The sequence below is a fragment of the Polypterus senegalus genome, chromosome 2, assembly GCF_016835505.1.
Source record: "Polypterus senegalus isolate Bchr_013 chromosome 2, ASM1683550v1, whole genome shotgun sequence".
Classification (NCBI taxonomy): domain Eukaryota; kingdom Metazoa; phylum Chordata; class Cladistia; order Polypteriformes; family Polypteridae; genus Polypterus; species Polypterus senegalus.
Window position 1 is genome coordinate 133516902 of NC_053155.1, and position 24296 is coordinate 133541197.

General features: G+C 38.1%; 1 long non-coding RNA gene across 6 annotated transcripts; it reads left to right on the top strand.

The window, feature by feature from the left end:
• The first annotated feature begins 241 nt into the window (after positions 1 to 241).
• On the top strand, positions 242 to 21867 carry LOC120523380. 6 transcript variants are annotated; one of them, XR_005632606.1, is made up of 5 exons: positions 242 to 286; positions 16957 to 17037; positions 18934 to 19648; positions 20321 to 20561; positions 20694 to 21867. It is a non-coding gene; the product is annotated as an uncharacterized LOC120523380 (long non-coding RNA). The 6 variants fall into 6 exon arrangements; XR_005632607.1 differs by lacking the exon at positions 20694 to 21867 and having other exon boundaries at positions 18934 to 19111; positions 19480 to 19648; positions 20321 to 20682; XR_005632604.1 differs by lacking the exon at positions 20694 to 21867 and having other exon boundaries at positions 20321 to 20682.
• The last annotated feature ends 2429 nt before the right edge of the window (positions 21868 to 24296 follow it).

Genomic DNA, 24296 nt, shown 5'->3' on the forward strand with positions numbered 1-24296 from the left:
CTCGTGAAAGGTTTTTTTTTTTTCTTTTCCTGCAACGCCCCCTCAGTCTCTGGGTATTAGTAAATGAAAGGCTTTATTTCACCTATTTTCAACGCAGGTGGGCGGAGTTGTCTTTGTGATACCGCCTTTATGTTTTTAGGCAATGAGCAGTCAATCACATGTGAGGTTCTGTGCAGCGAATCATGCGCCACCCCCCTTAGACTATAAATTAATCATGGGCGGGTTTTTAAAAAGCTGTTACTGTCAATCAATGATGCCGGAGAGGTAATATACTAAGTTCAGGAAGGTTGGTAGTGTTTACTACTGTTCCATTTTTCGTATTTGGTATTTGAAAACTTGTAATTTAATCATTACTACATAATACATCATTTGTATGTATTATGATATTTATCATGTAATTAATTTTTATTCGTGTACGTAAGATTATTTGTTTATTTTTTTTAAAGAATCCCCCAAATCCGTAATGAAGTTCCCAGTACCGTACTGTCTACGGTGACTGGTTTTAAAATTCCGTTCGCAGTGAACCAGGCTCCTTACACTTGTTTTACAGATGAACCGTAGAGGATGTAAAAGGCTTGAGATTTTTCCTTGTGAATTACTTTTTATTATGTTTTACATTATATGGAAATGATTAATTGGCCCAAATAAAGTTCTGACCAAAATATTTTGATTAAAAAATAATTGTCGAGGTCTTCTCTAGCATATTTGAAAAAATGAAACACATTTGCAGCTAATTCTACAGTGCTTGCATTGTTTGAATGCCATTGTAACGAACGAAGCAAGTTACTTCCTGTGACAGAACCTGTTTGACCGTGTACATCATTGTTACCTGGCAAAGCAATGTAAGGTGTGCGCTCATTAAAATAAAAAAGACAAGAACAATAAACGTAGCGTTCAGAAGTTTGCAGTCATGCAGAAATGTGTAGGTTTTTGAAAGAAACTGACACTTTTTTTTAGCAAGATATCATTAAAATGATTTTAAAATACAACCAGGACGTTACTAATTTTTCTAATGGCTATTGCATCTTGAAATTACTGATTTATAATTTACTATTCACATACGACTGAATGTCCTAATTGTAAACTCTCTTAGCTCACCCTCTATTAATTATGTTTAAATGCTAATTGGTTGTTAGCCAGACTTTTGTAATTATGTTAGAGCTGCTGAAACCTGTTATTCTGTTCAATAAAGAAAGTAAATGGTCTTTCCTTGAGTTGCAAGATAATGGCATTCCTAAATTCAGTTCTGTGTTCAAAAATTAGCAAAAACGAAACAGGCTTCTCAAGAAATATGTCAGTTTATTGTTGTTTTGAAGGTTATACCATTTACCATATTGCCAGGAAACTAAATATTTAATACAAACCCTAATCTCTAAAAACTAAACTTAACTAGGATAGAAAAAGAAGCAGAAGACCCAATTGCACAACTGCACAGGAGAGATAAGTACATCAAAGTCTGTAGTGTGAGAAAAGGATACCTTACAGGTCCTCAGTGGGCTTCTTTAAATAAACGCAAAAAACCACTGTCATCTGCAACAATAAATGACTATTCCAGGGTGCTGGCCTTCGGAGCAGACTTTCAAAAAAAAGTCCTATCTGAAATTGGCAAATACAAGAAAAGATTTAAATTGGCAACACAACACAGACATTGCCCAGAAAAGAGACTTGAAAAGTTTACTATGGTCAGCATGCTGGAGCCATCTTTTCTCTTTTGCAGAGAAAACGGATATTTTGCATTTATTTTAGGAAGTTGTAAATATTTAATAAAGTTATTTTAAGTTGTAAAATGTAATCAATAGTGTATTTCTTTTTCGTTACTTTTTTTCTATTAAAAACTGCACATTTCACTGTCCAGCATCCATCCATCCATCTTCTTCCGCTTATCCAAGGTTGGTCCGCAGGGGCAGGAGCGTGAACAGAGAAGCCCAGACTTCCCTCTCCCCGGCCACTTCTTCTAGCTCTTCCGGGGGAATCCCGAGGAGTTCCTAGGCCAGCTGGGAGACATAGTCCTTCCAGCGTGTCCTGGGTCTTCCCTGGGTCATCCTCCTGGTTGGACATGCCCGGAACACCACCTTGCCAGGGAGGCGTCCTGATCAGTTACCCAAGCCACCTCATCGGACTCCTCTCGATGCAGAGGAGCAGCGGCTCTAATCTGAGTCCCCTCCCAGATGACTGAGCTTCTCACCCTATCTTTAAGGGAAAACCCAGACACCCTGTGGAGGAAACTCATTTCAGCTGCTTGTATTCACAATCTCGTTCTTTCGGTCACCACCCATAGCTCATGACCATAGGTGAGGGTAGGAACGTAGATCAACTGGTAAATTGAGAGCTTTGCCTTACGGTTCAGCTCCTTTTTCACCACGACCGACCAATGCAGACGCCGCATCGATCCGCCTGTCGATCTCACGCTCCATTCTTCCCTCACTCGTGAACAAGACCCCAAGATCCTTGAACTCCTCCACTTGGGGCAGGATCTCTTTCCCAACCCTGAGAGGGCTGAGGACCATGGTCTTGGATTTGGAGGTGCTGATTCCCATCCCAGCTGCTTCACACTCAACTGCGAACCGATCCAGAGTGAGATGAAGATCACGGCCTGATGAAGCAAACGGAACAACATCATCTGCAAAAAGCAGTGACCCAATCCTGAGTCCACCAAACCGGACCCCCCTCCACACCATGGTTGCGCCTAGAAATTCTGTCCATAAAATTTTTTATCATTGTCCAGCATTTGTTATTAAATCCTAAGCCCAGAGACAGTGCGTGCCAATATTCTTGTGTATTCAAGCAAAAAAATTGTGCAGTCATGTGCTGTAAGTAGGAATAATAGCTGTGATATATATATTTTTTTAAAACTTTGCCAAGGGATGAGTCACCCATAGTATGAGCTTGCATTTATCAGGCAGATAATCAGCTTCAATGCCAACTGTAAAGGAGCCAATATAAATGGTGGGCCTGTCAAAGTCACATAAGAATTCCAACTAGTGGGGCAATCTACCTAAAAGACCAATGTAAAAGTGCAATAATCCATCGACAGCTGGGGTCAGTGAGCATCTTGGTGGCCCAGGACTACAATATGAAATAAGCAAGTCTTAATGATTATGTCTTTCTGATGATGCTTTAGAACAGCTTGCTGTATTATAATTTCTGAACAATTCAAACTGAAGAGCTGCATAATAATTTAAAATTAGTAGTTTGAAAACACAAAACATAATAAAACAGTAGATCCATCCATTTCTTGTGGATTGGTAGAAGACCTTTCGTGGAACAGTATCTGGATACCCCTGACTAATGCATCCATTTGTGGTGTCTTTGCTTTGTTTAAAAAAAAAATAGTTTTCTTTAGTAAATTAGGTATTTTTATTTCAATAAATTAAGCATTGTGGTATGTTACTTATTACTTTAGAAAGTATTCTGACTATGTAAAGCACATTGCGTTTAAAATGTGTACCTCTGCTTCACACAGAGCTGGCTGGCACAAATACACAAGCAGAATTCATCAGACCTTGTATCAATTACTAGAAGCCATACATACACACAAACTTGCCGCTTAGCATGCTGGCCTATCACTTCCACTGCTACCCTGCTACCCTCTGTTGTTTAAAGTATAGGATTTCGACCAGTGATTTGAAAGCATATGGCTTCAAACTGTATGACCAGTGACAGCTGTTACTAGAACTTCTAACAGGAGCAATCATACACTTTTTTTTAAATTACAGGTTGCATTCCTGATCACATGCACTTGCACTTTTTCTGTTTAAATATGTAATATATTGCATAAAAATTACATAATCAAGCCATATCGCTTAGCAATAATTCATTCTGGCCCTTTAAACTCAGATCGGACATGGGCAATCGGAAAACGTACCACATACAAAAACGGCCTGTGTCTGATCTCAAAAAATGAAGTTATAATGTGATTTTTGGATGTTGACGCCAAAATTTGGTCTCTGTCAGATATGTGGAAAATTCGGAATCGGGTCACACCAGAGTTGTAGTGTAAAAGCAACCTTATGAATGTAGGTGGCTGTTGTTTATCCCTGAATGAGGCAACCGTGAATTCACAAGGATATGGGCTCAAGCACACAGCCACACTTTCTCAAGCAGAGCAAGTTTAGAGTCCGCAGCTAAGGTAATATAAATGTCTTCAAGATCCGAGATCAAAACCGGACTTTGTCTAGTGGAATAATACTCTCTGATGGGCCAGAAAAATGTATCTGCGGATAGTGTAGACAGGCAGCTCTTAGCAATTTTCAATTTATGATGATTGCTATTAACCTCTTTAAGTGAAAATTCATAGGTCTGTCATTTTATCTTTTGTCCTTGGGTACTGTAGAAGTACCCTAAACTGTATAGATTTTAGGTCTAACATATAGTTAATATAATGAGGTAATTTCTATAGAAGTGTAGGATCAGAATCATCCTGTAGTGATGAACATTGTGAGTGTTCTTGTGAAGTTGTATTCTTAAGCTTTTCTTTGTTCACTCTTTCTACAGTAGAATTCAGTGGTTTATCCAAATAATTGGTGGGAATGGGGATCCCCTTTTATCATTTTGACATTAGAAAGATCGTCATACATGTTTGATTTGTTTTAATAATTTGTATTTGGTTCAAGGACTGACCCATACTGATAGGGATGAAGTTCTGCATTAGAGTGTTGAGTTTGTTATTGCTAGCTTTTCAGATTTATTTTTCTGGTTTTAATTTGTTTTATGTTTTCTCTTGGTCTTGGTTAATGGTTCTCTTTGAAATTAAATAGAAGCATCACATTTTTAAAAGAAATGACTGTTTCAGAATAGAACAGGTAAAAATTTGTAAAAATTTGCACCACTCATTTTTAAAGGCACCCAGTTTCCATTAAACAACAAACTGAGCTATTTAAAAAGAGACATTCCTTCTTGAAAGACACATAATTGACCTTTTTAGGTATTCAGTTGATGTCAGTGTTGATGCTTATGGATAACAAAGTATTGACTTCAAGAAAGGTGTAGCGAAAATAATGAGAGCCCTAATACATCCTGAAACATTAATTTTAGTAGGGCAAGTGGTTTTAGAGGCCATACACAGAAGTGTGCTGGTTCCCTGTCTGCTCACTCCTCACTGTCTTTAAATCGTTGTTCCTTCCTATAAAACAGAAGGGCAATACTGTACAGTTTGAAACCTGAGAAGGAAAAAATAGCACCTATACTAGGCTGATCATTTTATTAGACATTTTGTATCTTTTTATTTGGTCTAATATATTTGTACCTAATAAATGTATCTCTATTTAGGGTCCTTGAGAGCTGGAACATATTCCAGCACCACTGGGCACAAGGCAGGAAACGACCATGGGAAGAAAGTCCAATATATAGAATATTTATGCACACATCCACATCTCATCACACTGGGTCATCTTAGACATGTCATGTAAATTTAACATCATGTTTTTAAGAGACAGGAGGAAACTAGAAAACTTATCTGAACACAGGATGTGTAAACAACAAAGAGACACAAGAGTGAAACCACTAACCCTGGGGCTGTATGTCAATAGTGCTAACTACTGGGCAACCTTGTCTTTTAAGGTTCTACACTGTAATTTATGCTTTGTTCTTTTTGTCACAACTACACAGCTCCTGTTTCATGCCTAAAAGTATCCTTATGTTGTAGAGTTCAAAAGGTTTTGTAGACAAAAAATCGCACAGACCAAATCGGTAAAACATTTGTATGCTTTGATATGTATACTGTACTGAAATTTACAGAATTTTGATTTAATATACACCAGTATACTCCTTTATCATCACACATTATAGCTATATATTATATTAGTTTGAACTGTAGTTTATTCCACAATGGAGCTTTTGAATCCTTGTCTCTATTGCTTTTTTGTAATGAATGTAAATGTGCATCAGATTTGTCCTTGGACATTTCAATCAACCTGCTTTTGCTTTCATTGCCCCTCCATTCTCCTTGTCTTTGAGCAACATTCAGTTATAGAGGCCTGGTACCTGATGCAGCTTCCTTATTGCCTGTGGTGTGGTGTTGTGGTTTTTTTTTTTTTTTTTTTGGTTGCTTTTTTATTTTTGTTTATTATTCTGTTCCAGTTAGAATGTTAACACTGAGTGTTTAAAATGGTTTTCTGGAAGGGCATTGTTTAATGTATACATGAACTCACAATTCGATAAACTTCCTCCACCTTTTCACCAATGTACTGCTCATTCCAGTTGGTTACTTTACAACTTCGAATTTGACTTAAGCTTGCCTGACTGCTTTTGGTGTCTCAGTTCCACTGCTGAAGAATTATCATATCATTCTGTCCAAAACTACCCTTACTCAAAGATAGATTTTTTTTTTTTTTGTCTTGCTTACTTGCTTCATCTTTGCCTAATGCTTGACAGGCCTCTCTCTCTCTCTCTCTCTCTCTCTCTGACCACCAATGTTCCCTTTCCAAACTTTATTTTTCATGATTGTCATCCCATACAGCTTGTTGGTGATTCAATTCCTCATTTCTGTGTGATTTCACATTAACCCAGAAGTTACATTCTGTTTTGAGAGAATGTATAAAAATCATTTCTGGGGCAGTGGATGATATTCCTTTTGTCTGGGTGGCAACCAGAAGGGGCACTTTGTGATTGATTTTATTTATTTTTATTTGCAATGCTCCTATAGACTAAATATTTCTGAGCTGGAATTTCATTTTGCTGCTCTGGAGAATACTCCACCTCTTGTCAACGATTCTGATTATGAACTTTTGAATTCTAATTTGAGAATAGAAATTAATTCTGTTCTTTTACAGAGGTCTAAATTTGCAGGGTCAGGCCACTGGAGAAATAGCTAGTTAGGTACTGGCTCTCAGGTTGAGAAAAAGTGACACCTTTGCTACTATATCATCCATTTGGTGTAGAGTTAATAACTCAAATGAAAAAAGTAAGCATTTTGAGAAATTCTATTCCAAATTTTTTTTCTGAACACTCTCTGATTAAACCCTGATGAACTTGATTCCTTTTTGTCCAAAGTAATCCTCCACATACTTTCTATTTCTGTTTACTTGGATTAAATTTAGGAAGGCTTAGATATGTTCTATGCTGCCACCAGAGCTCTTTTCTGCATTTTGGAAATTACTTAATAGGACTGTCTCTTCTGCTGGACTGAACAGTTTCATTAACGCTGTCACAATCACCCTATTAAAAAAAGCACAGAACCTACAGATTGTCAAATTTCAATCTTTAAAATTTCTTTGGTTAGTAATCTCTAAATTAATTCGCTCAGATCAAACAGGCTTTATTCATGCTTGGCAAGGGGCAGGTCATGTGACTCATCTGTTTACATCATTGATACTGCTTGTAGTCTTCCACAGGCTCCAACATAATATTTCATTACATGGACTGTAGTTTTCTGTCTTGTATCATGAGCATCAGCATGGATTATTGTACATTAATATAATCTGTATGCTGTATTCATCACCCTCCACATTTCATTCTCACCAATTCAGTGATATCATAACCCTTCCAGACTTACAGTATAAAGGTAAGAGACCGGGCCCTCCACTTTCTTCTCTCCTTTTTTAACTTGTCTCTCGAGCCTATACTAATTGCCTTTCGCAACGCATACCTAATCTCTCTGATACATGTTATACACCCCACAGTCTCTGTCTATGCTGATGACATGCAGCAAGAAATTATAGCATAGTTCTGGGTGAACATGCCACAGTTACTGTCTGAACAGTGCCTTTCTCCAAGGAGAAAGGTAAGTGCCAACTACTGCATATGAAGCATTCTGAATTGAGAGAACATGACTTGAAGGTATATCTTACAATGTTTGAAACAACTGCAGCTATGAAACATTTGCTGAATGAGCTAACCAACTTGCTGATATCCTTTGTGGGGTGCTCCCCTGGCATGCCTTGATTTGGGTGACGCTTTGGTTACAGATTGTATTAAATCTGAAAATCCTGCCTCAGCTGGAGTCTGACACCCAAAGATACAATGCCTGAAGACATGATCCAAGGAAGCCAGTATGCACACTTTTTTTTTTTTTCTTTTCCCTAAAAATCATGGGCGCTGGGTCCAAGTGGATTATTGGATATTGTAGTTAACCCACCCTAAAAAGTGGTCAAAATGATAGTAATTCAGGTTCTACCATCAGAACTCCCATCATTCTGTCCAGCAACACAAATGAGTGGAGTATGTCATCAGCCTAGTTGACAGACAATTCCTGATCCAGGAAGACTGAGAGTTCCAGCATCCTTAGCCGACGTATTTGGTGGCTTCTTTGTGGTGAACCATCACGGTAATTCTCCTGTCTACCTGATAGTCTACACCGAAGAAGCCACTAAATTGAGTCTGCATGGCCATGGTTGGCAATAAGTAATGCTGTGTGGAGATGACAGATGTAAAGACATAACACCCCATGACACGAAAAGCCTTGACCATTCTCCATGCCATGGTATTGATGCAAGGAACGTTCCTGTATAATTGCTTATTGTGCAAAGAATTACGAGGCTATGCATCATAGCTGGGAACAATCAGGACAGCATGTGGTGCTTTTTCTCTTTTTGGTTACGTCTGCGCCTATTTTATACATGATTTTAGTGAATTAGCCTTCGAATGTCTTAATGTAGACAGCAACACTTAAGCCTTGTTCACACGGGCGTTAAAATCGAGGGGTTTTTTTGCGTTTGTAGCGTCCGGTGAGCGCGGATCAATCGCAGAGTGTTTTCTACACGTAGGAGTCAATGAGAGTGTTCACACGGGCTTTGGTGACGTGCGATTGTCCGGCAGCGCGTTTATACGGCATCAAAAAAACGTTGCATGCAGCTTTTTCTTGGCGTTCAAAACCCAAAGAACGCAAGGAAACCGCTTCTAGTTTGTTTTCTGTGCGTTTATTTTACGCTTCGGAGGTCCGGATATATCCCATGATCCTACATGCTATACATAGGGAAGTTGTGCAGTCAGAGGATGAACCCAGTAGCGGCGGCATTTTTTTTTCTCTCCCTTCTTCTCCCAAGAAGATTAATATCTAACATAGCAAAATGGTCCTTATTGAAAGGAGGCACCTCAAATAAAACAAGGGCTTTCATATCCAGTTCCCGACACTGCCTCCACAGGTTAACACACAAACTACAATTTGGGCTGCAGGCTGGCGTTAGACAGAGACAAACGAACGCCGGTGCAGAAGTCAATCGATCGCCACCACAAAATGCAACAAACGTCTAGGACGTTCAGAGCAAGTTCGTTTATCCAAAAACTTAACGCCCGTGTGAACAAGGCATAGCTGTTTTCTGGTTCTGCATTAGCTGAACCGTATACTGTAGACCCATCATCACAACTGTTTTGACCTTAACTAAAGTGATCAATTAAAGAAAACAGAACAGAAGCAGAAATTGAGAGGATTTTTTCAAAAAGACAAGCATTAGGCAAAACAGTTAGAGATCATTTCATAAGAAAAAGCAATATTTCTAAAACAAAACAATGGTTAAGCCTGAAACATTTTCTTAAATAATGTTGCCAAAGAAAATTTTGTGTTGTCCTTCCTTTATTTGAAAACCATGTGGTGTTCCTTTGATATGCTGTGTGACCTTAAATAGTGTGGCTGTCATGGCATCATGCACCACACAATGCACGATTCACTTCAGCATCAGCGCATAGCATCATGTTAAGCAAACGAAGATTAAGAGATGACATGATTTAAGTATTTAAGATTATGAAGGAAATTATTACAGTGGATTGTGACTGTTATTTGAAAATGACTTCATCAAGAACACAGCTGGAAACTTGTTAAGGGTAAATTTCATATAAATATTTGGAAGTTCTTTACACAGAGTGGAATAAGCCACCAAGTAGTGTGGTAGACAGTAAGACTTTAGGGACTTGCAAACCTAGACTTGATGGTTTTTTTAGAAGAATTAAGTGGAATAGGACTGGTGAGCTTTGTTGGACTGAATGTCCTGTTCTCCTCTATATTGTTCTAATGTGATAATCATAGTGACACTAAACAGTAACAATCATGATATTACTGATAAAAAAGTAATAATAAAAAATTACCCAAAATGTCACTTTAAAAATCTTGACCCCATCATAGAATTACTATACTATTGTATATACAGTTGTGTTTGAACCCTTTAGAATTTTCTATATTTCTGCATAAATATGACCTAAAACATCAGATTTTCACTCAAGTCCTATAAGTAGATAAAGAGAAACCAGTTAAACAAATGAGACAAAAATATTGTACTTGGTTATTTATTTATTGAGGAAAATGATCGAATATCACATATTTGTGAATGGCAAAAGTGTGTGAACCTCTCAGATTAGCAGTTAGTTTGAAGGTGAAATTAGAGTCAGGTGTTTTCAATCAATTCGATGACAATCAGGTGTGAGTGGGCACCCTGTGTTATTTAAAGAACAGGGATCTATCAAAGTTTGCTCTTCACAATGCATGTTTGTGGAAGTGTATCATGGCCTGAACAAAGGAGATTTCTGAGGACCTCGGAAAAAGAATTGTTGATGCTCATCAGGCTGGAAAAGGTTACAAAACCATCTCTAAAGAGTTTGGACTCCACCAATCCACATTCAGACAGATTGTGTACAAATGGGGGAAATTCAAGACCATTGTTACCTTGCCCAGGAGTGGTCGACCAACAAAGATCACTCCAAGAGCAAGGCATGTAATCGTCAATAGTCGGTGAGGTCACAAAGGACCCCAGGGTAACTTCTAACCAACTGAAGGCCTCTCTCACATTGGCTAATATTCATGTTCATGAGTCCACCGTCGGGAGAACACTGAACAACAATGGTGTGCATGGCAGGGTTGCAAGGAGAAAGCCACTGCTCTCCAAAAAAAAACATTGCTGCTCGTCTGCAGTTTGCTAAAGATCACGTGGACAAACCAGAAGGCTATTGGAAGAATGTTATGTGGACGGATGAAAATAGAACTTTTTGGTTTAAATGAAAAGCGTTATGTTTGGAGAAAGGAAAACCCTGCATTCCAGCATAAAAACCTTATCCCATCTGTGAAACATGGTGGTGGTGGTAGTATAATGGTTTGGGCCTGTTTTTGCTGCATCTGGGCCAGGACAGCTTGCCTTCATTGATGGAACAATGAATTCTGAATTATATCAGGGAATACTAAAGGAAAATGTCAAGACATCTGTCCATGAACTGAATCTCAAGAGAAGGTGGGTCGTGCAGCAAGACAACGACCCTAAGCACACTAGTCATTCTGCCAAAGAATGGTTAAAGAAGAATAAAGTTAATATTTTGGAATGCCCAAGTCAAAGTCCTGACCTTAATCCAATCGAAATGTTTTGGAAGGACCTGAAGCGAACAGTTTATGTGAGGAAACCCACCAACATCCCAGAGTTGAAGCTGTTCTGTATGGAGGAATGGGCTAAAATTTCTCCAAGCCAGTGTGCAGGAATGATCAAAAGTTACCGGAAACGTTTAGTTGCCGTTATTGCTGCAAGGGGGGGGGTCACACCAGATACTTAAAGCAAAGGTTTATATACTTTTGCCACTCACAAATCTGTAATATTCGATCATTTTCCTCAATAAATAAATTACCAAGTGTAATATTTTTCTCTCATTTGTTTAGCTGGTTTCTATTTATCTACTTTTAGGACTTGAGTGAAAATCTGATGATTTTAGGTCATATTTATGAAGAAATATAGAAAATTCTAAAGGGTTCACAAACTTTCAAGCACAACTGTAAGATGATCTATGGAAATATCCAAAGGTGTTGTTACAAATAGATGGTTAGCTGAGATGGTTATCCCCAACTCATAGTACATAGTAACTGGTTGTGACAGGCCTTATAGTGAAGTTGAGGCAAAGAGCAGTGACAATATGTCCCTTAAGTCGCATGATGTTTCCCCTTACTAATCAGGAAACCTGATTCAGTTTAATAAAGAAAATGCTTAAAATTTACCAAACCTAACCCTATACTTTTGAGGGAATGACTTCTTGTATAAGGTGGTACCTCATAATAGAGACCATTTCATGCAGATTCTTGTGTCCTGCCCATAGCAACAAGAGTTGTTATAATTGGTTCATGCATTTCTGGAAATAATTACTGTGCTTCTTTCCCCAAGTGTGAAATTTTCTAAATCACAAAACTACTAACTCCTCCCAGGGTGCTGTCTTTTGTAGTTTTGCCACTGGAGCATATCCCTTTCAAACAATGTTGGATTATGAAAAATTCAGCATGTGGCAATCCGTATATATTAGGTATAGCAGATAACACTATCTGATACCCTAAGTTCATTCCAATGTGAACAAATAATGCAAACATATTTTAAAATAAATTTATGTGGCCATATTATGTGTGAGAGGAGCAAACTAACATTTTGCTACACATTCCAGCCAAGGACCAGTATGCCTCTCTGTCACCAATCATAAACTCAGTATATGAACCTGCAGTGCCTCTCTAAATGCAAATGGATGTACAAGTAAATCTGTTTCAAATCTATTTGATTTTTCACTACAAGTTTTTAAGTATCTGTTTTGAAACATTCAATCAAACTGTCACACTCTGGGTGATACACAAATTACTTAAGCTAATGACTATTTGTAACATACTGTAAATGAAAAAGTAGGAACACTTTGGACATTCATAGTGATTCCCCGGGTAGATTAAACCCAGCAGCAACACATACTTCTGAGTCCAAGCTTTCACTGTATCTACTATCCTTCAAAAAGTATTCCCGTCTTTGTTACGGACGTGTTTCTGAGGACAGTATCACTAGCCTCTCCTCCTCACCTCCTACTGGGTAGCTCCAAAGATGCATGACACTAACCAAAGTAGTGCTTCTTTGAGTCCCTCTGGTTTTCCTTCCTTCCTTTCCTTTCTCCCCATTATATGAGATAGGACACTCGCAAGTATAAAAAAAAACAAACAAAAACACAAAGTTGTGTTGGGATTTCCTCTCTCAAAAATTTGTTTAAAACAGGTTTCTACCAACCAGACATCCAGATAATTCTGCTGACTACACCAATTATGATGGCTAGGGGGTGCCACTGAGCCCCAAACCCCAAAAACGAACATACAAACAGTCTCAGATTCAAAATAAAGGGGTGTTTATTGCACAAGTTACCTTTTTACAAAGAATGCATATGGTGTCTCTTTCTCTCCACACTGCCGATCCTTGCTTCCCTCCCAGCTCCGACTCACCTGGACAAGACATTGTGGTCCCTTTTATTAAGGACCTGAGAGTACTTCCTGCACCAGGGCTTTACTTGTTGGAAATACTTAACGGTCATATAGAAATCGTAAATAATAATAGGAAGTGTAATTCTCTGCAGCACCAACTTGCAGCACCCACGGACCCAGGCAGGACCGTGCTACCAGTGTACAATTCCCGGCATTCCCTGGTGGTATCTGAACAGGTATCGATGCCCAGGGTTATTGCCGTCTAGCATCCTGGGGGAATAAACAGCCCCTAGAGACAGTCCTTCCCTTTTATGTATTTCAAATACATGCAGGCAGGATGCTTGTCCATCCACCTGGGACTTCCCATCTGGGCATAGAACCTTGGACAGGATACCCATCCATCCTAAATGGCACTTACAAGGTACTTGTTTAGAAGACACATGAAAGGAGGTGGGGTCTTGCATTGTGTGTGGTTTCTGCTCAGTGAGAACACAAAAAAGACCAAGACAATGAGAGATGGGGAAGGAAAGAAGAAAAGCACAAAGGAGCACGTGGATCAGCTGGATTGCCTTTCGAAGGGATCACCCGGCTTTTCTTCCTAAACATTTATTTGTATAATAAATTAAGAGAGATGTGTCTCTACAAGTTTGTTCTACACATCAAAGGTTTTTTTTTTTTTATCATATACTTCATAGCATACTGTTTAATTTTCATATTTATTGTGGAATGTACGTAAGGATGTATAGTATACATCATCCTTTTGAATTTTAAAATTAGTTTTATTTCCTTGTTCTTTTGTATAGAGCAATTTGAAATAAATTCTTTAAAGGCTTTTTCAGGTAAGAGTGATGTATACATTTACAAATATAATATATTTGAAATTATAGAGCAATTTGAAATAAATTCCTGAAAGGTGTTTTCAGGTAAGAGTGATGTATTTATTTACAAATATAATATAGTTCAATTAGCCATTAATTATATTGAAAATGTATACATTATTTTACATTTATCGTGTAACCTTGCATCTGTCCTGTATGAAACCTGCTCAATACAGGGGCACATGAGCCACAGACTATCCAGATAGTATTTGGGCAACACTCGATGGGCAGCAAGTTCATTGCAAGTGACTTGCAATGCATTTCTAATAAACATTTGTCAAACTACATCGGTCCAGTCAAAACTACTTACACTTTTTCTGTTTTATGTGATCTTTTGGTCTTAGTCTTTATTTGCTGTCATTTTACTCAAAAACGATGGTTTTATAAGTTCTAATGATCCAGACTTAAAGGGAAGTCAGTAGCACAAGGAAAAATTTATTACCTTGTCATTTACTTACCCAGGCTCATCTTCCACTTTTCAGTTTATAAATACAGCTTGGAATCTGGCAAATGTTTCTGTTTTGGAAATATATCACCAATAAAATGCAGATAAGTTTTGCATCTATATTTACAATTCAAAGGGTGAGTTGACAGTTTTGACATGATTTGGACATTTTGATTTGTTAATGGACAAGGGCTGCGGTGGGCAGGCGCCCAGGTTTGTTTCCTGACTTGCGCCCTGTGTTGGCTGGGATTGGCTCCAGCAGACCCCTGTGACCCTGTAGTTAGGATATAGTGAGTTGGATAATGGAGGGATGGGTGGACAAGGGTGACACCTCACGAGCACTAACTCGGGTAACTGCAAGACTGGTTAAAAATGATCTGAATATCTTTAAAAATTATTCAAAATTCCATGCACTGTATTGGATATTGTGACTTATTTGGACCACACATGTTCAAAAGTCTCCTTATTACGATTCTTACTTTTGCACTTCCAATACATCCATTCTCAATGAACCATTTGACAACCCAGAATTGGGTTTATGGGACCTAGACCTGATGAAATTACTTAATTAAAAAAATCACTGCATGGAAAGGCTTAATTTTGTTTTATGATGGGAGAGAACCCAAAGTAATTTCTCCAGAGATTGTCATTTTAGAAAGGATGCCAGTTCTTGATACCAGTTGCTGGATGCAATAACTGCCCCACAATCTGTGCTGCCTGTAGTATCACCATAATGTACAAGAACTGTTAAAAGCTTGAATATTCACTTTAATTTAATATCCTTGTTGCCTTGTCTCAATAATTGTGGTTAATTTGTAATAGAATATTAAATTTGTTCACAGCATTTTGGCTTACCCTTTATTTCCCAAGTAATTGGGAGTATTAAATGGATACTGTTTGCCAGTCAAATTCACCTCTTTACTTCTTTTCAGACAAGAACTGAATACAGCATGATTCTCAAAAGGGAAGTTGTCACAGTTAACTAGTTGAAGTAAAAACACAAATTTTAGAATAAGAAATTTAATCTCAACATCTAATTAATTAGACTTGATATAGCATCCTTCCTTCATATGAAAAACTATTTAAATTCCAATAAAAAGTAATTGAATTACAAGGGAAACAAAACAATACATTGAGTTGTACATACAGACATAAAGATAGACCAACCATAATAAATCTGTACTCCTGTAGATATATTAAGAAATCTGATGGAGCACAACATGTTGCAGAGATAATTAATTACATATCACACACCATAAGGGTGAGGAGTCATTTTTGAATGTCATGGATAAAGGATATATCTTCAGTTTAGATTTGATGAATGAAGGGTAAATGAGCTGCTAGGACAGATATATGCAGTGAGAGTTCAAGTGAATTTGTGACAGGAAGCTGAAATTAAATGGATATGTGATAGCTTTCTGATTGCCTCAGTAAGAGAAGTAAAGGTATAAAACAAAAGACGATATCTTAGATTTTCTTCCTTTTTAGAATAGTAGTGTTTTGCTGACATTTAAGTTAGATAAGTTTTAACAATGATTCTAAAATCCATGGTTCCTCTTAACAACCTTTTCTAATTCCCTTTAATACATAATCTCTCTTTATTATGTCATTGTTTTTAGTGGAACTGTTTGGATATTAATCTCTAAACCTTGATTACTACAAATTAACCCCTTACCTGATAATTTACTTGAACTGTAACTTTCCTTGGTTTACCCATCACAAAGCCATAGTAAAAATGCATAGTTTGTAATAGGTTTGTGCTTTAATCTATCCTATGTGTAAACACTGATTAGTTTGCTTTCTCTTTTTTCTTTTTTTAATTTTGTCAGCCTCCATCCTTCACTGACTATATCACCACTATTGCATTCTAAACACCTTTATTATAAAGATCCTCTCCATTTGCCCACTTTTTGGTTTGCCTAGACTGCAAATGCTAAATTTGTTCTTTGTAGGTCATGCCAAAGACACATTGCTACATTTCTTATTAAGCTTGTTTCTTTCTCCATGTATCTTCTTTACACAAATGCACAATACTTCATATTTTATAATTCTTGATATGAACCTGTCCTATATCTGTCTTCCTATACACTCTCTTATTTTGGTCTGCTTTCTATTTGATTATCTGTTTTATATAAATATCACAGTCATTTCTTCACACATTAAGTTATGTTAGTGGATGCATATCTGTGTGAAATGTAAGAAGTGGAACCATGCCGTCATCCATAGATCACTGAGTAATGCCACTTAATAGTTGGATATGGTGAACCTCTGTTCTTTTTTTTCAATACTTTATATATTCACTGTTCACATCTGTATTTAATTTATGACCTCTGTATTTGTTTTTCAACTTCCTTTGATTTAATTCATTGAAATTGGTAATTGGCCACACTAGTGGGAATGCACTAAAATAGGATCTGTAATTTCAAATGGGAAATATTTGGCAAATGCTTGATACAACCATCTGAAATGTAAAATCCATTGCTAAATCTGCTATATTCATTTCATGATCACAGGGGCTGTCCCTGGAGCATTGGCTGCAAGGCAGAAAATTCCATGAGAATTAGATAATTTCCAAAAATACCAATGCAGACAAGGTAAGGTTAAATACAATAATAAACTTTTGAGCATTTATTCTTCACTTAAGAAATAAAAAATGAATGATGTATTATTGTTGTTATAATTCAGAAGATTACAAACTCATATTAATTAAAGCTTTCCAACAGTGTCCACATATGTAAAGGAAGTATTGAATAATTCAATCAAAAATTTGCTAAAAACTTTGTCATGGTAATACCTAGGTATAATATATATAACTTTCAAATAAACCATTCAAAACTCAGAAGTATCTAAAATAGCATAACATCTGCTATACAGAAGTCTTTATATATTAATCAGAGCTGCCAAAAATTGAATTAAAGAAAGCATTCCATTCAAAGTCCAGATGACAATTTACCATTTAGGGGGCAAATCTGAATGATTTACTTCAAACTCAGACCCTGATACTGCATATTAGTTCTAGTCAATGATATATGATTGTGTTATTTAGAATGAACAGAATGTGGACAAGTCACACCTTAAGTCTTTATCTGGCAGACAGTTAGCAAAATACACTGCCTGGCCAAAAAAAAAGTCGCCACCTGGATTTAACTAAGCAAATAGGTACGAGCCTCCTATTGGATAATTACTGCAAGGGCGATTATCTTTCAGCTGGCAACACGTTATTTAACCCCGACTGGTGCAATATGTTGCTTCTCATTTCTTAAACAACCATGTCGAAAGACACATCTCGTGGTACTGGAAAAGATGTTAGTCTGTTTGAGAAGGGTCAAATCGTTGGCATGCATCAAGCAGAGAAAACATCTAAGGAGATCGCAGAAACTACTAAAATTGGGTTAAGAACTGCCCAATGCATTATTAAAAACTGGAAGGATAGTGGGGACCCATTGTCTACGAGGATGAAATGTGGCCGGAAAAAAATCCTGAATGATCGTGATCAGCGATCACTTAAACGTCTGGTGAAATCAAATCGAAGAAAAACAACAGTAGAACTCAGCTCTATGTTTAATAGTGAAAGTAAGAGCATTTCCACACGCACAATGCAAAGGGAACTCAAGGGATTGGGACTGAACAGCTGTGTAGTCGTAAGAAAACTACTAATCAGTGAGTCAAACCGGGAAAAAAAAGGCTTCAGTTTGCTAGGGAGCATAAAGATTGGACTCTGGAGCAATGGAAGAAGGTCATGTGGTCTGAGTCCAGATTTACCCTGTTCCAGAGTGATGGGCACATCAGGGTAAGAAGAGAGGCCACTGAAGTGATGCACACATCATGCCTAGTGCCTACTGTACAAGCCTGTGGGGGCAATGCTATGATCTGGGGTTGTTGCAGTTGGTCAGGTCTAGGTTCAGCAACAGTATGTGCTCCAAGAATGAGGTCAGCTGACTACCTGAATATACTGAATGACCAGGTTATTCCATCAATGGATTTTTTTCTTCCCTGATGGCACGGGTATATTCCAAAATGACAATGGCAGGATTCATCGGGCTCAAATTGTGAAAGAGTGGTTCAGGGAGCATGAGACATCATTTTCACACATGGATTGGCCACCACAGAGTCCAGAACTTAACCCCATTGAGAATCTTTGGGATGTGCTGGAGAAGGCTTTGTTCTGCGCTCGGACTCTACCATCATCAATGCAAGATCTTGGTGAAAAATGAATGCAACACTGGATGGAACTAAATCTTGTGACATTGCAAAAGCTTATTGAAACAATGCCACAGTGAATGCGTGCCGTAATCAAAGCTAAAGGCGGTCCAACGAAATATTAGAGTGTGTGACTTTTTTTTTGGTGGCGACTTTTTTTTTTGTCCAGGCAGTGTATGACTGCAATCATGTATCTTTGATAGAATGTTGAAGATAGTAATGCATTGAAAAAGTGAAAATTTCAACATTGTGGCCTGAGACTGAAAGACTGGCATTATCCATTTTACCAGGCTGGAACCTCTTATCACCACACAAAAGTCTGTTTGCCCGACTGTGTTTCTGTTTGGAATGCAGCAGCTGCATCATTATCTGATGAGATGACTGAATCCAGACCATGTAACAGCCAGGAACATCTGTCTCTAAGGCACAAAATGGACTCAAGTTCTGAACAAAGGACCATAAATCCAGGTTGAGTAACATCGATTGACAGATAACTTTGCACCAGTATTCAAACAAGAGGATAGACTTATGTGCACACAAGAACTCCATGAAACAACCTCTGTTCCTAACTATAAATACCTAACTAATTGCTGTTGTCTCACTATACTGCTGCTTGACCTGGCCGTGCTTTGGATGGCCATAGTCAGAACGCCTAGCTGATAGGAAGTGGCCATAATAGAGGTCAAAGCATTCCCTTTTCTACAGAGGGGAACCATGCTCCTCTGTGTTGGAGTTTGGACTAGGTTACCATTAGTTCAACCTTACTGAGGGACAGAGAAGACAGGTGCAGAGAGAGAGACTGTATGTAAACCACATGTTTGCCTTTCTAACAACAGTCACTGACTGACTAGCATCCACAGACTGCAGTACCACCCAAAATCAGAAGGTGTGACCAAAGGTGAAGAAGACCTTCTGAACAAGGAAAAGGAGGCACCTTGAAAAACCCTTCCTCGTGTCTGGAGAAACCCCACCAGGAAAGAAACCAAGAATCACTCACCTCAATCTGTAAGTATACTTGGATTACAAGAACTATTAACTGCAACTTGATAGGACAAAGCCATCTAATGTACTATGGTATGGTGTTAACTGTAACTAAAGATAATAGTCTTGTGCAGGATAAGTACTGGCTATTATAAATTTCAAACTCTAAATCCAAAAGGAAAGGGCAGAGCTGCACCACATGTACGCACTAATGCATGCACACACACACACACAGAGCGAGAAAGAGAGAGCTTGGATTGAGTTGGTCTCCCTGAGCCAGGGCAAAGGATAGCTTCTGTGAGCAAATGAGCACTACTTTCCAGTAATAGAAACTTCATAATCAGTGAGAGAACTTATCCATCTTAACCTCATGAACTGAAAATTCAGGATTCATAACTCGTGTGCATTTTACTATAAGACAGGAAAGTTCTATCTAAGCCAAGAGATAGAACTGATAAAGTTACATGCCTTTATCTACAGCAGAGAAAAAGTTAAACTAAGCTTTCATTATTTTATGATTTGTATTGTTTGTATCTTTTGTCTTTACAGTGTATGTATGTATGTATGTATATATAATATAATGTCACACACTTGCGATTAGGAGTTAGTCAACAAGCTCAGAGGTGAGTTAAATATCGCAAGACAGAGGGTCAATCTACGGTACTAATGCTTCTCTGTCTTTATCTCTTTCTTCAGGCAAAAGGAAGAAAATTAAACAGACTTACTTCCGGGTTCAAAGATGGCCACCAGAACATCACCTCCGGCATCGTCTGATGACTTCACTTCCGGCTCCAATCTATAACGACACTTTCGGTCTCCTATCGATGACATCACTTCCACCCATATTTCACTTCCAGTCACTTTTGATGACGTCGCATCTGTCTGCCAGTTTCAACTTCATTTCCGGTCAAATCATTTCCATCCGCCATCTTTTTATGTATATAAACCACCATTTTGTATATGTTGTTGTGATGTAAAGTATTTTGATTACCATATGTTGCCTGTTTGTTTTCATTGTCCTGTGGACATTATACAGGTATGGTCCCCAACTTTTTTTTTTTTTTCCTAGTTGTGGAACTCTTTTTCTATCACAATTGGCATAGTCGGCAGGATTTTTTTTGTTCTTAAAGATGACTGAAGAGCAGGATCTTAACACCGTTTTGACCACCATGATGGCAGAACTACACACCCTGAAGGTACAGAAGGGAGAAACTCACACCCAGTTGGCAGAGATGGAGGCACGGACTGCAGCAGAGGTGCGGACGGAGGCCACTCTGTCTCTTCCCCCTCAGCTGTCGTATTTAACTGAGGGAGATGATGTGAAGACCTACTTCTAAATTTTTGAACGCACCGCAAAATGGAATGCATCGCCACGGTCAGAATGGGTGTACCTCCTGGCACCCTACTTGAAGGGTGCAGCGCAAAGAGCTTATGACAACTTAACTAAGGAGCAGGTGGCCAATTGGGACAGTCAGTATAGACCTCATACAACCCTTAGAACCATCTGCAACCAATTAAACATCTTATAACATCGGTCTACCATCCTCAAAGAGATGGGTTGGTGGAACGATTTAATCAAACTTTGAAACCGATGTTGGGCATGGTAGTTAGAAAGGATGGAAGGAACTGGGATCAGTTGCTCCCCTTTGTGTTATTTGCCTACAGGGAGATCCCACAGGCCTCTACTGGGTTTTCTTCTTTTGAGTTATTGTATGGAAGACATCCCTGTGGTTTAATGGAGATGTTAAAAGAAGGATGGGAAGAAGTGGTCAACCCCTCCTCAAATATTTTGGAATATATCACGTAGTTACGCGATAGATTGGCGAAAATCACACCCTTACTAAAAGCAAACTTAAAGAACTCAAGCAGCCCATTCACTATATTTTAATAGAAACACAACCCTCCGGGAGTTTCTCCCAGGGGATTGTGTAATGGTGCTCGTACCATCTTCCCACTCTAAATTATTGGCACATTGGCAAGGCCCGCATGAAATTAGGGAAAGAAAAGGACTCGATCATTTGGTTAAACAACCCAATCGTCGGCTGAGGCGAACGAGTTTATCACATAAATTTGCTGAAACTGTAAAAGGACAGGGATGTTGATCCCTTCTCTAACCAGCCTCACTCCCTTTTCATTAAACACCAGCCCCCTGTGGCTGCATGGTTTTTCTTCCAAATAGATTCACAATCAGTGATGATAATCAGTAAAGACTGATCTCATTTAATTAGCTGGTCTTTTTTTCTCTTCTCTTATTCTGCATTCAGAAAAGCACAACAGTATGGCTTTTACATTTATAAGATATTTCAAAATATTTGTTTTTCTATAAATGCTTAACTCTCTTTTGTTGTTTTCCTAATATTTCCCCCTATTCCTGCGTAGTTTGCTCCCTTAATTTAACACTCATAGTGACAATTAACAGCAAGCAGACACCCAGGATGATGAAAGCTGCAACTACTTCAGAGTCAGACTCACTAATTAGTAAGTATCAATTAAATAACCAGAACACCTGGTTATTTAGGCTAGGAGTCCAATGAAAAAATAAAGTTGGTTGGAACAAAAACCTGCAGCCAGAGGGGGTCTCCAGGATAGAGTTTGGGAACCGCTGCATTAGAGTAATAGTGCATTAACAGTGGTCTTTAGAAAGCCACATTGCATAGGCATTACATTGGCATTTTTTTGTGTTTAAATTTTTATTTTATTTATCTGGAAGAGTCATTGATCTGATATACGGAAGGTTCAAAAAGGGTAAGACTGTAAAATGAAGACTTGCAGAATGCAGGAGAAACAAGAGCAGGTGATTTCCAGTGAGAGGCTAAAAACAATTTAGGGGCAATGCTTGCAGTCATTAAAAGCCTCCTCTGAGTGAACAAAACATAAAGTAAGGAAAGAGAAGAGAAGGCCTAGGAAGAGGAGAACTTCATGGGGCAAAGGTTTGAGGAAAGAATGAATTGTAGAGATGGATTTAGCCACATAGCGTCAGAGAGCCACACCCTGAGGAACAGTGACTGATTTTGTTGCCTTCCTATTCCCAAAGAAAATGGTTTCAAAAGGGTGTCTGGGAGTGTTTTTATGCCCACTTGGGTATACTAAGCAACAGTACAAAGCACTTAACAGACATCAACAAGAAACCCCTTCTAGCATCATCAGAACATACACAGTGTTCATTATCATGAAGGAAAAGTATGGGCTTTGTGGTTATAAACCTAAGGTGGAAACACTATTGAAGAGCATTCAGGCTTACTTCTAAGTTCTTTTTGGAAAAGGGTAGTTCACCTTCCCACAAAGTGTTTCCTAAAACTGTCTGTGATTCTCCAAAATGACCTCACCAGTGACTACAAAAAGAATTTCCTGCTCTAATGCATGCCTCACCTTTTCAAACGCATTGCAACACTATGGTGCAGCAGTTCCCCTGTTTATTTGCAGGGTGTGGTGGCTTTTGTGTTGAGTTTACATATTCTCTGTACACTCTTGTGCTAATCACTTTCAGAGATCAAAAGAGAATGATTAGCAGAAATAAACTGGCTTGATGTGTGCTTGTGTTTGTCTTGAAATGTAATGGCATCCCACTTTGCCTGCATTCTGTCTGTCTCTGTAATGATTTAGCTGCTTCTAGATTATCTGCCATTCCACTGAGATTGTTGTTATCTGCAGATTAACTAGTTTTGTTTTTTATATTCTTATCCATGTCATTTTATGTACAGTATCTGATCCCTGAGGGAAATTTCGACATCACCTAATTTTACTGAAGTTCCTCGCTTCATAATTTCTTGTTTCCTGTGTAAACTGATTTTGCACCCATATACAAACAGCAACCTGAACTCCCACTTCTTTTAGCTTAATGGCTAACCTCTCATGTGGTATCTCATCAAAGCTTTCTAAACATCAAGATACATAATATCATTTGCACCTCTCAGATCATGTGCTTTTGTTGATTCCTCACAGAATATCTATAAAACATAATTTCTCCTATCTAAACCCATACTGACTGTTCACTCATATATGGAGGAGTATTTCAGACCAAATTCAAAAAATAAACACACAGATACATTTATTGTGAAATTTGACAATAAATACAAACAGCAATCCTATGTTTTTGTTGCTAATTTCTTTATGTATTTAATTATTTCTTAATGTATTTATTTCAGTGACACTGCACACAACATGAAATAGGCTTTGTAATGAGAACTGTTATTAGACTGTCAACAAGTGAAGAAAGAATTTAATGCATAAAGAAAAAAGCAAAAAAAAAAAAACCTATTTCATGACACACATATACTTATTTATGCTCGCATATCAGTGCATTTTTATTTATTTATTGTCCGATTTCTCAATACATGCATTTGTGTATTTATCTACTTAATTTTGTCTGAAACTTTCCACCATAGTAGTACAACTGTTCTTGCCACATGATGCTTGATTTTTTTTTTTAATGGAATCCTCGATTATTTTATCTGTTGTACTAGAGGGCTTTGTTCCCTGCTCGCTTCGCTCGCCAACCCCCTGGCCAGCACTACACGCTAGTCTCTTTGCGGTTCTGCCGCTCACGTATGGGGATGTGAATGTACAATTTTAACAGATTTTCATTTCCATGTGAAGTGTTAGATTTGCATCCACGCGACGTATAATTGCCTGTGATTGCATTTCATTTCTTTCTCTCTATTAAATAAAACAA